Here is a 17,789-nt window from a genome sequence, read left to right on the forward strand (position 1 = left end):
TCCAGTGGCCATTTGTTTTGCAAACTCTGCAATCACATGAGCGTTACAGCAACACCGCTTAACCAAACAATGGCTCTTCCTGGTGTGCACTTGCATTAAATTTCCCAGACCTCTGAAATAGTCTCCTGATGTGGTTTTAAAAATGTTGTGGACTTAACCTTGAATGGACTTAAAACATTAACCTTGAATGTTCTATTTATTTATTTATTTAATGTGATTTTGAGCCCTAAGAATTAAAGTGGGAAACGGACGCCTGGAAAAATTAAACAGAACTAAAATCAGGCAAAAAAATTGGGTCCTAGTGTAAGCTTGAGTATGTGAAGAGGATAGTGTAGGCTTGTGTATGTATGTGTGTATGTGTCACAGTACTTATTATGTAGCTTGGGTGCACGAGTGGGGAGGAGGAATGTGTCCCCGAAACTTCAACACTTCACTTCCCCCACTAGAGAATCCCCTCCTCCCTCTGCCCCACCCCCAACTTTCCTCTTTCTTTCAAGCCTCTCCACATGGTTGCTTGCATCAGCCCCACGCACTACTACCACTGACCTTTCTAGTCAATGAGCAGAGGGGAAGCAATTTCCAGCTAAACAGCAACTCTTCAAAAAGGCTACATTAGCATACTGGTAAGCCTTCGCAAAACAATTCAGCAACTGAATTTCACCTTCTCAAACTCAAAAGGGAAAGACATCGCAAAGGGAAGGAAGAGAATGATGCTCGCAAGTTACAACACAACAAACTTGCTTTAGCAACAACCGCAAAGGGAATTCAAATAAAAACTTGCTGGGCGACTCACTAGATGAAGAAAGAACAAACTGTAACAGATCTCTAAAGACAAACCACAACACAGCGGGGAGTGTTGACACAGAGAGCGCGTGCACACGCGAGAGAGAGAAAAAGAGTGAGTGACGAAACATGATTGAGTAGGAAGTGTGCGTAATGTCACATCCGTAGTTAGCCACCAATGTGGCGGAGAGTGGAGTGGCGTGACATGCCTGGAGCTGTCAGACTTCCTGTTTATTGTGGTGAATAGACTCCCACTCCACGGCCGCCATGTAGGCCTGTGCAGTAACAAAGATATAGTAACAGATATTAGGGCTGTGACGGTCATGGAATTTTGGATAACGATAATTGAGCAGACAAAATTAAGGCAGGCACCATAATAACCGTCAGAATAGCAAAACTTTATTTTTTATTACGCATCCTTTCTCATCTCCTGACTGATTCATTCTACTACTGTGGTAGCACGTGCAAACAGGAGTCCCATTTCAAGTCAATGATGGCATATTGCGAGTGTACCATAGGAGCAAAGCAGGAAGTAACATTTTCTAAAACGTGCTGTGATATACTGATTCAACTCAACTGACGTTACAAAAAACACATTACAGTGAATGAGCTATATCAGTTAACATAACCTGAATGACAAGTCTACGGGTGTCCTAAGCATGTGACAAATGGACAATGTTTCTTTATAACGCCATTTTGTTATTGGTTCTGTTAAAACGATAAAATGCACAAAATTCCACGTGAATTCACAATTCAGCTGCCAGCAACTGTTAGGTTGTCACATTGCATCCCTTTCAGATGGTCAAGCATTGCACCTATACTACCATTACGGTACTTCAATTCCACCTCGCAAAGTTTGCATTTCTTTCTCATTTAACTTCTCATAGTAATGCCATAAAGGACTTCGCTGCTGTTGCTCGTCTTGCTCTGCCATTTTTCCAACTGGTGGAGAGAAGACTCCAAAATAATTGATTACTCGACTCACATTCCTGAGTCTCTAGAAATCAACTCCTAAGATTCAGTATTTTTGGGAAGGGACGAGACTGATCAGTTGCCATACTTCCGAGAACACAAACACTTGCATCTTTCATAGACGAGGGACGAGAGAAAGAGGGGAGAAGCACAGTATAGGCAGGACGGCTACAAGGCAGACAGAGTCGGAACCATGAACAAGGCCCATTTAACCTGTTTGGGGTAGGGGGCAGTATTTTCATGTCCGGATGAAAAGTGTGCCCAAAGTAAACTGCCTGCTACTCAGGCCCAGAAGATAGGATATGCATATAATTTGGATCGAAAACTCTAAAGTTTCTAAAACTGTTAAATTGTATGTCTGAGTATAACAGAAATTACTTGGCAGGCGAAACACAGAGGACAAACCATCCAGGACGTATTTTTTTGGGGTGACCATGTTTTTTGGTTTTCCATGGGAATCTAGATTTCTGAGGCATCTGGTTGCAGTTCCTAGGGCTTCCACTAGAAATCAACATTGGTTGATGTTTTTCTTTTGAGTAATGAAGAAGTATGCCTATTCAGAACTAGGGTCGAGTGTAGTGTACTGTTGTGTTTGGGGCGCGCGAACTAGCGCTTGCGCCACTTTCATTTTAACCGCTATTGAACACAGTTAATTCCGTCTGAAATTTTATCGATAATTTACGGTATAAAATACCTAAAGTTGTATTAGGAAAGTTGTTTGAAATGTTTGGACCAAGATTGCAGGTAACTTATTAGATCATGTTTAGTCATGTTGGGCAAGTTGGAACAGTTGTTTTTCTGAATCAAATGATCCAAATAAATGGACATTCTGGAGATTTAACATCAGAAATAATCGAACAAAAGGAGCATTTGTGATGTTTATGGGACATATGAGTGCCAACAGAAGATCTTCAAAGGCATGAATTATATCGTTATTTCTGAGTTGTGTCGCGCCTGGCGGGTTGAAATATGATTGTCATGTGTTTGATGGGGCGTTGCCCTCAGATAATAGCATGGTTTGCTTTCGCAGTAAAGCCTTTTTGAAATCTGACACTGTGGCTGGATTAACAAGATGTTAAGCTTTAATTTTGGTGTATCGCACTTGTGATTGTATGAAAGTTTTTAAAAAAGAAAAAAAAGAATTGTGCTCTGCAATTTCACTGGATGTTCTCGAAACGTTCCGCTAGCGGAACCCCCAGCCGTAACAGGCTAACAGCAATCAAGAGATGTATATCACAATGAAATGCTGTATCTTGCAATGGTTCACAACATCAGTAAAGCAGGGCCTATCATCAATGAATTGGCTACGATATTCTACACACAACAGACTTAACACACACCCGCATCATTAACCAAAAGAAAGAGCAGGCGAGGCAGTGTGAGGGACAGCAAGGAGGGGGCAAGTAGTAAAAATGTGCACAAAGGTCTGGGTATTCTGTATCTCGCAAGGTCTTGTATGCCTCGCAGACTCACCAAAGTAGCCTAAAGTTAAGACATTTTTATTTAAATAAGAGAGGAATAGGCTATGTAGTTAGATTATTTTCTGTGTTGTAACATGTTTTGTGATAACTGCACTGTGATCTAAGCTGATATATATTTACGGTTATTTTCCAGTCTTCATGCATAACCGTCAGTTATAAGGTACTTGAGCCAGCCCTATGAGCAAAAATACAACATAGACTAGTAATCTTACAACATTTGAATTATAGACTACCCATAGTTTTTTCTTAAATCTACGCAAGTGATTGAACATTGCTTCTAAACCGTCATATAGGCCACAGCAGACTACGACATATTACACTAGTCATCTACAGAGTCAACTACAATTATACTCCCACCATCATGCTCTTTAACTTGCCCTGTGTTGTTTATTTCAGCCACACAGTAGAAGCACAGCGAAAATGAAGCAGTAGGTAAATGGCCATAGCAATAAACTACACTCACAAATTCATTTAAAAAGTCACTTGGGCCCGCGAGGGAAACACTCAAAAACGAGAGAAAGAGAGAAAGAGGACGTTCTTCAAAATAAAATGATTGGGAAACTATTCCGTGCTTTGGCCTACATTTCACCAGACTTAAATCATAACAAGGCTCAACGTCCCAGAATGAGAGCTGAGGGTTCCAGTGTGGCGGGCCTGTGGACCCTGTGTCGCCGTGACAGCACTAGCCACTTTTATCACCTCACAGCTACGGCTAAGAGCAGGAAGAGGAGTTGCCCTGCTTCCTCTCCTCCTGGCCCATAAATCACCTCTCCTCCTCCAGCACAGAGAGAGCTCCCACAGCCTCCCTATGACATTGCACCATGGGGGAGGAGATGACAGTGTGTGTGCATGGGGAGGAGTGTGTGCGTCCATGTGCGTGTGTGCAGGATGGTGAGAAGGGTTTGTGTGCGAGTGTGTAGGGAAGTAGGATAGTGGGGGGAGCGAGATGCGCAGCGGGGCCATGCCAAAAGCTGCAAATTTGAATCCTTGTGATCAGATTTGGCGTCTAAGCCGGAGGGCTGACCGTTCACCTAATTCCCTCTAGAGTGACAGATGTGGCTCGGTGCCAGGGCCTTCTCTACGTCTCTCCCTCTCGCTCTCTCTGGTAGGAGGGCTACGCCCGGGTGTGTGCGTGTCAGAGGGAGGGGCTTAGGTGTGTTAGTGAGCGGGAGAGAGAACAAGCTATTGGAAGAGTAGAAGACAGAGCAAGCGAAAGGGGTGGAGTGGGAGAGAGTTCAATCCGCAGGCTGGGTGCCGACCAATGTGTGTTTGGTGACGTGCGAGTGCGCGGTCAGGCATGCCCTGATGCAGGAGAGACGACGAGTTACCTGCCCGTACAAACACAGAGCCAGACCACCACAGCCATCCTTCAATATCAGACCTGCACATTCCCACCACCACTTGCTCTCTCATGGGGTTAGACTACGTGGTGTCGACTCATCAATAGGGATGTGTTTTTTGCGGTTTTCTGTTAAACGATAAAGAAAAATGCATAGAATTCCACGTGAATTCACAATGCAGCTGCGCTAATGCCAGTGACAATTTGGGCCTCAGTGTCCCTTTCAGATGGTTAACATGCAGACTAGACAGGGCACGCGCCTGCATGTTGATTTTGTCCAACCATACCAGACACGATCAGCACACATTGGTTGAAATATCAAAACAAACTATTACATTTGGGGACAGATATATATATATATATAAATAAAATTTAAAAAATCATTTTCATAGACATTAAGCTAGCCTGCTTTTGCTAGCTAATTTGTCCTGGGATATAAACATTGGGTCGTTTTACCTGAAATGCTAAATGTCCTTTTATCTGAATCTTTGTTGAATTTCGACCCATTTTGAGTCACAAAACCAGGTGTAATCTAATCCAACATTTAATACACAGATAAAACTGGGAAAACTAGTTAGTTTCAAGTAATCTCTCCTCCATAGAAAAATAGTAAAAAATAAAGAAAAGCCCTGGAATGAGTAAGTGTCCAAACTTTTGATTGGTACTCTCATTTTTGGTTTGGACATCCACAAGCGAATCTGAACGAGACATTGTGCAAATGTACAAAGTTAAAACGCATGCTTGTCTGAAGGCAGAACAGTACAGGCTTTGGAGCAGCATGTGTACACGCTGTGTCTGTGTGGAGTCGAGTCAGTAGGGCAACGGTCTGCATGCACTGCGCGGAGAAGGAGCAGACGGGTCAAGAACTGAGAGTAGAAAAAACACAAGGAAATCACAAGATCGCAATGGCAGCTGTACAGAAAACTCATCCAAAGGGGCTATGACTTTTCAAACAAAGCAGGAAAAATAAAAAACCTCAACGAAGACCTAAAATGCTTCTTATTGTAATTTCTGCTCAGCTTCAGACGAATTCTGTGCTTCAGTTGCACTTCACTTGGAGGACAATTGACAAACGGGCATTCTATCAGCAGTCACTCGGACTGGTGTGTACCTACTTTTGTTCCCCGGTACTTCCCCTCGGAGTAGCCAGTCCACTTTTCTCCAGCATGATGCAAGATTAAACTTCAAGCAAAACATAAGGAAATGTAGCCAGTTACATTCTTTCAATGAAAAACATTACAAATGATGTCCATCCATCGTTATGCAAAAATACCTTGCCTTTTCATTGTAAGCTCTTTTACTTGTGTGGCTGCCAGACAAATAGTGTTGCACTTCTGTCGTCACCTGATGAAAATGAATCAATTTTCTGCACTAATGTATTGTCTGTGAATGGAAACTATTGTTGCACGTCCCTGATTACTACTGAAAAAAATACTTGACTTTCAATAAACTGCACACCCCTTCTCAATACACATCTGGAATCACCTGCTCCCGCTTTGTCCTATTGTTCTAATTACAAACACAACTGGTTCAACTTTTTGGAGAATCTACAGTAAGCTTCATAATGTAAAATAATGTGACAGGTGAAATGAAGAGTGCAATCCGCTTTATCTTCTAACGTATTTCACAAGTTGACTGCTGGTATTTACTTAAGTAGCTACAAATACATTTTTAACTAGTTACCGGTATTGAAAAAACAACCTGTGGCTATTTCCAAATACCCCCGTATACGGTATACCACGCAAGCCTTCAACAAAACACTTGCATCTTTCATAGCGAGCTAGTGAGAAACGAAAGGGATGGGCACAGTATAGGCGGTTGACCACAAAGACATAAGCCTAGTGCACGGTTCTATCGGCAACCAAAAGCATTCTCTCGCAATGGAATGATGTATCTTGCAATTTTTTTGGGCTTGCGAGGTCTCGCAAATTCAGTAATCATCAACGAATAGGCTAAGATAGAGATGAGCTAGATTTAACACTTTGCTCTGACCACAGTGCAAGTGCACAAGTTCACTTCACGCTGTCCACAGTGTGGTGGTAGCCAGGGCACCAAAACAGTGGAGAATTTTTGCCTCGAGCTTCACACTTAGGGTCTTTACAGTTAAACGTTTTTGTGGTCCTTCTGTAGCTCAGTTGGTAGAGCATGGCGCTTGTAACGCCAGGGTAGTGGGTTCGATCCCCGGGACCACCCATACGTAGAATGTATGCACACATGACTGTAAGTCGCTTTGGATAAAAGCGTCTGCTAAATGGCATATATTATTATTATATTATTTTTTAAAAAAGCCTCGGCTCCACATATACTTTAATGTAAACTTGTCGCATTTCGACCGCACACACTTGCCCGACAGTTGCTAGCCTCTAAGCAGGGCAGTGTAAACAGAATGGTCTCATTTAACCACAAAGAAAAGTTTATGAAAAAGACAGAATTGAGAACCTTGAAATAGTAACCTCCTGTTACATTCTGAAAATGTTGGCATACTTTTAAATCTCAAGTCAGGTTTTTTGCTTGACTGCACTGAGCACCAATTTTCTTTTACCTCATAATGACTGTTGATATAGATCAAACTAAGCCTGTTTTTTTCGAAGGTAACTTTAATGCGGTAACCTTAGGGCGCTTATCTAGCTATGGTTCAACTAAAAATTAGAATTTGGCTATAGCCACAGCACATATTTGATGCAGAAATTAAATTTTGTTTAGCTAGCTAGTTAGCTTGCTAACGTTAAATAGCTGTGTAGCCTATATTTTAATAATAACACTGATAACATTACTGTACTTTTACATTTGTATATCATTATTGATATGCCTACGTTACTTGATCATGAAGCATGTTCGTTAGCTAGCTGGAGTTAGCTGTGTATTGACAGCTCATTTAATTTGTACAGACGAAAAAATAAACTAATTGACTGCACATGGTTGTGGATTGTTGCATTATTGAAGAGTGTAATATGGTTTGGTTGCATTACTCCATATTGTAAGGAAGAAAGGTTGCTCAGATTGTTAAATAATTTGTACTTACTTGCTAGTGTCTACTGTGATATTTAAGGTCAATTTGAGCGGTGGACAAAGAATTTAGTGTTACCCGTCGCAACAAAAGGTAAGGCAATGACGTAATGTGAATTCAAAAGTAGAAACCTCTTTGGCCATTCTGCTCCTCAGACGCTATCTCTCGTAGTGGGAATAGGGAGGAAATTGACCCACTATGCCGTTTACTTTGCACCTACTTCCTATGGCTGAGTCAATATTTAAATTACACTATTTTCCCAGGCCTTTATATCCTATCTTTTAGTAATGCTATAAAACAGAAAATGTTTTGTGATAACTGCACGGTGATTCATTTTGTGGAAAAAAATCATATAATTGACTTTTCGTTTAAATGCTTACATCCACACTCAGGCCAACTTTGTTTTTTTTTGTTTTGTTTTTTTAAACACTAGAACATCCAAACCATAACTGCTAGTCAACAGCTCTGTGTCAGTAACTACCATTACACGCGAAACTAGTTACAAAATGGACTGTAGGCAGCTTAAAATGCAACAGAATAGAGGGACTGGTTATTTCTCCCTCTACTCTCTTGATGGTTGGAAATGACACTTTTTTTCCAGGAAATCCCCAAAACGTAAACAGGACGCATTTCCTGTGGGCCACATACTAGGCCTGGTTGGGAGGCCATGTCACATACAAAAACAATACCATTTTTACTTTATCACCAACAGTCAATGCATCATAATAATTGCCTTTCTTTAGAAATACTATCAGAACATGGCCTGGCACGTGGATGGTAGGCAGACCGTGTGGGGGAGGGAAGTTGTAAAGTTGATTGTGTGACCATAGGTCTTTCATAAGAGGTACTCTACTGTTCTGGTTTGAAGGCTAGCTCTCCCAACTGCTCTGCTGCTATTGACAAGAGCACCAGAGTGAAACACACAGACAAGCTTATAGGGGGAGGACTTCAATTCAAATCAGAAAAAACAAACACCACAAGTATCAATCTGCACCGTGTCATGGTTGGAAACTTCCTGAATTTGTTTGTTTCATATGCAAAAGGTCTGATTAAAGTCGTCACAGATTAGTGAAGACAGAAGTTTCCAAAAATGGTCTTGTCCACGCCTTTCAACCAAGCCAAAATAAACTATCGGAGCACTCTCGAGAAATTATCTTTCGACACGGGAGCAAATTTCTGCCACTTAATTTCACAAGACTACAGAAGCACAGGAATACTTCAAACATCCTAAGTTAATAACGACTTATGTTCTTTATCTTTAATGATAACACAAATTAGGTCAAATGTGAGAGTAGTTAGCAAGCTTAACTAAGAGAATAGTTTCACTTCAGGGTGTCTGAACTAGTTGTTAGAGGGGCTGTGTCCTCAAGAAATCACCATGCTACAAGAAGAACGCCTGGTGCAAGTTTGTTGGCTACTGGCTGGACCTCTGCTTGGCTAGACGTATGCATATCGAATATGACACTAAGTCATTTTCACTTGACGCTTGGCATGTTGAAAAGATAACCTGCAAAAACAATTTGAAGACAAGTGTAACCTCACGGATCAGTTAGAAGACACATTACTTCTGAAGTGTCCTAACCAAACTGTAAACATTTCTACATGAATTGTCGTAATCAACCGTCTGCTCTTTTCTTTGTAGATTCAAAGCAGAGAAGTTCAATTGAATAAACACTGCCAGTCAAACCACACTTACTCCAAAACCAAAAGCTATGGTCACAGACGTCTTATAATATGAATAAAAGGCCCTACAGAGCTCTTAAATTCTGGGTCCCACTAATCCAAGGCTATGTGATTCAGCAGAGGAAATAAGAGCCTTGTGGACTGCCATGGTATGGTAGAACCACCTGTGGTGTCTCCCTCCCTGAAACCTAGCCCCAGAGTACAGGCAGTGCATCAGGTCCCAGCAAGGGGCTAGCTCTCCAGAGGCACACCATCAGCATTCCTTTTATCTACCCCACCCCCTCCCAGGGCCACCTCCTTAACTAGCCCACTGCAAACTCCCACCACCTACCCCACAAGAGGCATGCGCCTGAGCATAATTTATACTTCTACTCCACTGGGAGAGAGGGGGGGGGTGAGCATGCCGATGTGCAGATGGGGAAGAGGGTATGGGATGTGTCTGTTGTGGGTAGCTAACTGCACAAAGAGTGTTTGAATGTGACTGGATGTGAGCAGTGGGGCGATCGAGTAGGGAGGCAGGGGGGGCCTGAGGGGCGAGCAATATGCTTGGGCTGGGATTTGAGTGAGGGGACAGGAGGGGCTACGGGAATCTGGTTGTTTTACGCACGGCTGCCTTGTTAATGGACTTTATTTTTTCTTTACAGTAGGGAGGGGGAAACAGGAAGTTCTGTTTATGCAATCTGCTCTCTGCTTTAAATACGTGGGTTTAATATCTCCCCCCCAAAAAATATCACTGTCCAAATCAGGGGCCTTTTGTGGTCAAACATGGGGCAAAGGAGGAGTAAGAGCGGTTGTATGTGTGTACACTTGAAAGGTAGAAACAGTCGGCATGGGGAATAGAAGAGGCTGTCAGTGATATATTCAGCAGAACTTTGACCTTGACTCCAAGGAAACAGCACCACAACGCCTTCCTCTTTGGCACTCGTCTGACTGGCTACCCAACAGCTGAGGTACCTGCTGCAGGGTCAGCCGGGGTAAAAGCCACTTTGTGTCAGCCCGTTGCAGGCCTAGGGCAGGAGGGGGAGAAAGGAGTTTTAACTTCCTGTCAAGGATGTCTGGCCCAGGAGAAGAAAAACATAGAAAGATGGGGAAGAAGAGAAAAGTAGGGTTGGGCGGAATGCGGGTTCATATACAGTCATACCATTTCTGTCCCTTATAAAAATGAATTTGTTGCAGCCATCTCCCTGCAAATTTGCTTCCAACTAAATAGTGTGCCACAAAATGTTGCCAGAAGTGTGCCACTAGTGGTGAATCTGTGGCAACAATATTTATTGCCACTAGAGGCAAACTGTTTACCAGAAGTTGTTTCTGGTGAACACATGACTTCCAAGACCAATCGGGGGAATTAGAAAAATCTGTTGGGAAATGGAAACCAAGCCATCTAGTTGGCTACCTACCAAAGTTGTTGGGTGAGTGTAACTTATTAAATCTTCCTAATAAAAACTGTATAAATGTGTTTGCTAACTAGGCATCAATTAACTCTCATGTTATAGAGTGAACAATTTTGTTGATATCAGTTTCAATCTGTCAGCTCCAAAATGTAACTTCTGCAGATGATATCCTTCTCCTACCCATGGTGTTGGAAGAGGCTGTACTGGGGGGAGGAAGCATCAACACCCTGGAAAGATGGTGGTGCACTCCCTCATAACACTGAGTGATAAATAGCTGTACTTTAGCAGAGTTGTGTTTGCAAACCTAGGACCATGTGCAATTACAGGTTATTCGTATCTAACAAAATAGGCCAGATCATACTAAGTTTGTTCCAATAAAAATGTTATAGTTATGTTGAGATGAGATTTGAGCAATTAACTGGTGCCACAATAATATGGTACATTTGACAAACAGTTAAAAAACACAGAACCTCCATTTATCCCTCCGTTTTCCAAGAATCAATTGCACGAATCCCGGGGCCTCCCATTGGAGCTAAATCATTTCCCATGCTGAAAAGTATTCAGACAGTCAGCGGCTGGGTGGGAGGTGGTGGGCTAGACTTACCCATGCGCAGGAGAAGGCTGGAAGGCCGGAGCCTCCAGCCAGGGTTACTGGCTGGAGACATTCCCTCGGGGCAGATGATTTCTGTCAGTGTCTGTCCTGATGCATTTCTGACTGAACGAAGACCTACACATTGTTCCCAACACCCTGATCAACAGTCAGGTATTTTCATAATGTAAAATGGTTACAGTTGGGATCAGGGTTCAAGGTAAACTGACCCCAGATCTTCTGGTTAAGGGCGTGAGGGACAGGAAGAGGATTACCCTGCGTCAGGATGGGAGGGGGGCGGGGGACTGTGCCTCACTTCCTCTTCCACTGCTACTCTGTGTACACTGTAGAGGCTGCATTCACTTCCCACTCCAGTGGTGGGACTCAATTGTCATGAACTGTGCATCCTTTTCTGCTGCTGCACTGATATCACTGGACAGGTGAAAGCGATCCCTTGTTGGTCTTCTGCCGTATTGCTTTCACCCATCATTTCAAATTGATGAAGGAAGGACCTACTTAGACTAAGTCTATAAAAGGTCTGTAAATCTCCTCTAGGCTATATTGAGATTCATTATCTCTCAGATCTTAACACTTAACCACTATACTGAATCTCGGCTGTGACTGTGCCGTTGTTTGAATGAGGGGATAGTATTGTTGCCTGGCTACCCAAGCGCCTTGGTCCGGCCAAATGCTATGCTACGTCACACACACACACACACACGTTACTTTTCTCCACAATTGGTCTGGATCAGAGTCCCTTCGAGAATTTCTAGAACACAAGTGCATTCTAACCATTCTGATTGGTCCCAGAGCCAGAACACAGGTGGGTAAAGCTGCGTTTGGAAAATGGGTCACTGGCTTTGATACACTGGTTAGAGATGATCCAATCACGTATGACTTTGTTTTGTACAACACCCCTAATTTTAACATCACCATACAGATGACAACTATGGCAGTCTCTGACTGAAGTATGTTGTGAACAGAGCAGCGGAAGATTAGTCAGGCAAATAGCACTGAGGGAAATGGCAATTCAATGAATGAATGAATGGGATAGACAGAGGGGAAAAAGACTACTTCAGCCATAATAACTAGATGGAGCGACTGCTGTATGAAAATGAGCCATCTAGAAATACATGGTCGACAAAGCTTCCTCGCATGAGCCATACAATGATGATTAGAGTGAATAACAATGCATCTTATCAGCTGTGGCCAATCTATAATATGTTCTGTTTAGAAGAAAGGAACTGTGACACACAAACAAGGCTTAGGGGCTGGCTAGTCTACACTTCAGATAGAAGCAGGATCTCAAATATTCCCTTCAAGAAGAGTGGTCCATAGGGCCCGGACTATGGGAGGTAGAAAGGTAGTGCAAGAGAGAGAGAGAGGGGGGGGGCTGCGGGGGCTGCTTTTACAGGCACAACAGGCTACCACAACACTTCTGCAAACTCCGGACCTGGAAAGGAGTGGCAGAGAGGAGCAGAGCGGCGGGGCATGACAGAACTATGCTCAACTTCTTCCACTGAGAGGAGCAACTGCCGCCACATAATTTAACAAAATGGCAGCCATAACAATAAGTGGTCAGATCAGATCCACACAGACAGTGCCCATTGTATTCATACAAGGGCTCAGTTGGGATTGAGAGTACCTCTGACACTGGGGATCAGATGAGAATGCCGAGACATGATTAGGACTGCAGTTCCAGGTCAAGGTGTTAGCCAATAGGAGCAAGGCAGGAAAGAAAGATGTTTCTGACACACATTACTGTAACTCAATAAATCCTGGTTTGAATTTGAATTAAACTACATTAGGTCTACATTTAGAGATGTGTGTGCCACTCAAACTGCTGTGGCAACAATCAGACTGATTTAGTGGATATGGAGGAGAATGAAGTACCTTTCCCTTTACACATGGGCTTATATATGAAATGATAACCATTTATTTCCCCACAAATCTGCAAACATTACTGACTCCTTTCAAGTGAGAACTTTTCTAAGGATAGCGTTCCAGCTAACTGCCTCTTCAAACGGTGCCTCTGAGCAACTTAAATTGTCATAACAGTACTTTACCAATTAAGTCCCGGTAGTAGTTTGAATAATATATAATAACATATGCCAGGGATCATCAACTAGATTTAGCAGTGGGTCCTTTTTTTCTTGAGCGGATGGTCGGAACATAATTACAAATCATTTGTTGACAGCAAACTAACCGCAAGAAGCTCAAACAGATATATTTGACCAAAACCATTTCTAACCTTTATTACATATGTATAAGATCACATGTGAATATATTATGCACTGGAAAACTTGGGAACAGATTTCCAAAATTAAAATACTTGGATCTGATTTTATGGTGTTTACAGTCCAACAATTAAATTTAAAAACAAACGTGTTGTTGGGGGCTCAGAAAACTTTGGCCCACGTGCCACCAGTTGAGGAACCCTGATCTATGCCATCTAACAAACTTTTATACAAAGTGAGTTACAGTGCATACATCGATTCCCAGGTGGTTCTGGGAATGGAACCTACTAAAGTGGCTTTACCAGCACCATGCTCTACCAACTGAGCAACAAAGTGACCACTGTGCAACTGAAACCAGAAGTTAATGTAACAGTATTGCTTCCATCACTCTCCTTGTCCCCACCTGGACTCGAACCAGTTACTCTCTGAACACAACTGCCTCCCATTAAGCATTGTTACCCATACCTCCACAACTGCCACGGCCCTAGATTGAAAACACAACCAGTGCGCAACGCTAATTAGTTAGCCTTTTCACACCGGTCACATAAAGACGCCTTGGACGGGCCACAGCTTCCCAGCATGCATTGCCCTACTCATCAAAGAGGGTTGACAGAAACTAAGCTAATTTTTACAGCAGAAAAAAATAGGTCACTGTACATAAGGCCACCCCAGTGTACATTGTCAATGGGGCAACTGTCTTAAATGGTCCAAATGGCTACATCAAATTTGTCTTTTTCTCAACTATCTCCCACCTTACATTTTAACTTTAGTTTCTCGGGGCTTGTCTTTAGGGATCCACAGTGTATGCTGGTTAGGGTCCTGTAGTTACATATGCGGCTAAGATCGGTGACTGGGTTTTGCATCTTAAAATAACAAAAACATGATTGGGATTTAAGAGCATTGTTTATATAATATAATAATAATAATATATGCCATTTAGCAGACGCTTTTATCCAAAGCGACTTACAGTCATGTGTGCACACATTCTACGTATGGGTGATCCCGGGAGTCGAACCCACTACCCTGGCGTTACAAGCCCCATGCTCTACCAACAGCTACAGAAGGACCACAATATGCAATGCACGACACTTCTAGGCGTCAAATCTGATCTTGAATACTTTTGGTCAAACCACAGGTTCCAGACAAAAGATAGAGATGAACCTGCATAATATAATTCAAATGTTCTCACGGGGAGAAGAGATACCTTTCGAAGTACACTTGTTGCAGGATGGAGCAGAAATTCCAAGATCATCATCCTATGAATGAGCTTGAACTAATACATAGCCCTGAAAGAAAATGAACCATCTTGTTTTCGGTATACAGTTAAAATAAATGTTTAGAGCTAATAAACTGCTTTATGATAAAGATTAGTCAAAAACAGTTAACTAGTAGTGGGGTATAAAGAACTCCATAGCACTGGTGCCACTGCAAAAAACTTTTGTTCAACAGAACCCCACCGCACTTACACCCGGCCCCTTCATAAAGTCAACGCAGCTATATAAGTCCGTCGGAAAGCAGTACCTCAACAACCACAAGAAAATGCAGACTATGGGAGAAGCCACAATACTGAATAACATCTGTCCCGCCCGCCATACCCGGGGCCTCTTATCTGTTGGCGGAGTGGGCCGACATACATTAGAAGCTGCCATCTTAGGTTAGAGACTCCGCAAAAGGTGGGGGTAGTACTTCGGTGATATTTCATGGGATTCTCGATTATCAATTAACGTAGCTTGTTCGTTCAACAAAACATCGTTATTTACTATGCGAATAGTTATCGTTAAATATCTATTCGTCCTTGTTCTATTATAAAGGGTTGAAAGTAGACACTGGCAACACGCATTATGCGAACTCTCCATTATGTTGTAATCAGTCAGAGGGAGAGCAACAAGGTCGGGAAAATTTTGGAAAATAATGCCAGCTTGTATTTAGAAATTCAGCCACCCACAATACAGCAGCAGGTGTTTTAAAATCGAAAAACGCTGGATGAACAGAGGGTAAGAAAGTTATCCATAATACTGTAGCTACACATCTCTTGATAAACAAGCCCTCTTATCAAACTTTAAAACGCGGAAACGAATGAAACAAACTGCAACCGGTTTACTTGCTGTTGAACAAAGTGGCATTCGCCATCAAAGTAGCCCATTAGCACATGATTAGCCTCTGGGCTAGCAGCAAGACAATGAGGGCTATGATACAGTGGTCAAATGTTGGCTACAAGCACAACTTCACTATAAGCAATGGGCAACCTCCAACTAGCTAGCAGCAGGCTAATTAAGCTACATTATTAAGCACGTTTTGGACGGAAACGCACCGCTAACCTCGGGTTATTCCCTTCAAAATACGAAATTCTCTAACCATCGAAGCCGAAACTCGGTGTTTTGATTAAAGCCCATGTACTTTAACAATTATATGGATATATCAGGGCGAAAATTAAGAATGCTAACTAAACAGGGATGACCGTCTGGCCTCAAGCAACCCCCTGTCCATCGTCCTATAAAACACTGCGGACAGGCTCCTTTTCACCCCGTCGTTATCAAGTTAAATCCCATGTGAATACTCAATGTATGAAGTACAAGTTTAACTATAGTCCAAATCCGATTGTGTGGTTTGCAGTAACAAATTGCCTTTTTGTCACAGTGCATCCAGGGAATCTCCCCCGCGCTAGCAATCTATACTAAGGTTACTCACTCATTCATCTCGGCCACTGACTCACCTCTACGTTCGAGCCACCTCGTGTCTCACTAGCTAGCGCAACACACAATTAGCTAACCCAAGCTAACGAACACTCACTCTTGTCTATTGTATTACAAAGGAAAAAGTCACATTTCAACATTTCTAAACTCAAGTTGTTCACACTTGTCTGTGCTTTCTGAGAGAGCTCACCGTGTTGGCTAATATTCTTCACTTGGTGAAAAAACTCAGGACTCACTCCGCTCAGTGCAGCGGGTTACGAGCTAAACTTGCTAACTGTAGTTAGCATTTTAACATGGTAATTTACGGACGTTCAATGACTTGTTCTAAATGAGAGGGGGAACACAATTCCCTTATCAGAATAAGTTTTTCACAAAGTTGTTTACTAAATAGACGTCCCAACTACCAAACCAACTTCCATGGTAGATTAAAAGTCGATTGTAAGTGGGATCTAGTTTTCAAACATTACTATAAAATGGTTATTTACAGGTAAGTGTAACACACAACTAGCTCATTTACCATGTGAACAAACTGAAATGAGGGAGTACGGAATCCAACCATTTAAAAAGAGCATTGCTCGCTTACCCAACTAGCTTGGTCAGTTCAGGGTTTCGCAAATTAACTCCCGTAGTAGCTATCTCCAGTAAATTCCTTTCTGGTCCGTTTATAAATAAATTCAAGTTATTTTATAAATGTTCGGCGTGTCGTTATCCCTTCCTCACCAACTCTGCCTCTCTCCTTTGTGTTAATTTCCCTCAAATCGAGTTTAATCCGATCGATCCCGGCGGTCGCGTTCTCGAGTCCTCTCCTCCAGACATTCGCTCACCTTCTACGGGTAGGGGGCGCGTTCATGGCTCCAATGGATAAACATGCGTGCGCGTGATGACCCTACTGGGCTGTGACGAATGTGCACTTTATTATTCATTTATTGTAGACGCTATTAAATATATACCTTTTCATTTCTTATTTCGGCGTAGGGTTGTAGGAGTTATTCATACATTTAGTGGTAATTTTGTAAATCATTTCCCGTGTACAGATGCTAATAAAAGTGTGGCAAAGCAGAGTTGTGTAACGGAGTAAGAAAACATGTGTCGTGGATTCAAGTTGCTTCTCAAATGATAAACCCTATCACTTTTCAGGGGATAATAAAATCTATATCTATATATATATATATATATATTGTAAATCTGTTTCAAACTGAAATGATGGACCTGTAAAAGCTCAACACGAGTTTAAGACAAGTGTTCTCAGATGAAATGGATCTGTACCACCTGCAATGTCTGGATGTTTTTGTTGTTGTTGTGTGCATGGTGCATCAGTTCGACCCCCGAGAATTGAGTTTCCTTATTCCATGTCAACTGCAGATTAATAATTATGATAATTAGAGATGGACATCATACACATTTACGATTCATATTTACATATTTGCTCTTCTACCGAGGGAGCATATTATTCTACTTGGTCCCTTGGGCACGCGCAAGGCCAACCCGAGGCCCTGTGGTTTTCAGAGTAGTTTCAGACCTTTTACCACAGTAAAAAGCTAAACATGTGCAACCAATTGCGATAGAAATATATCAAGGTGAAGAAATACGCCTTTCACACAATCACACTTTTGT

General features: G+C 42.3%; 1 protein-coding gene across 1 annotated transcript in view; it reads right to left on the bottom strand.

The window, feature by feature from the left end:
- The window catches only part of LOC124009083 (chromodomain-helicase-DNA-binding protein 7-like), a 79,567-nt gene extending 62,547 nt beyond the window's left edge, over nucleotides 1-17,020 (bottom strand). Inside the window, 1 exon segment of the mRNA XM_046320584.1 lies at nucleotides 16,759-17,020. The gene's annotated coding sequence lies outside the window, so the exon portion shown is untranslated.
- Nucleotides 17,021-17,789: the final 769 nt, after the last annotated feature.

This window comes from Oncorhynchus gorbuscha, linkage group LG22, assembly GCF_021184085.1.
Source record: "Oncorhynchus gorbuscha isolate QuinsamMale2020 ecotype Even-year linkage group LG22, OgorEven_v1.0, whole genome shotgun sequence".
NCBI lineage: Eukaryota > Metazoa > Chordata > Actinopteri > Salmoniformes > Salmonidae > Oncorhynchus > Oncorhynchus gorbuscha.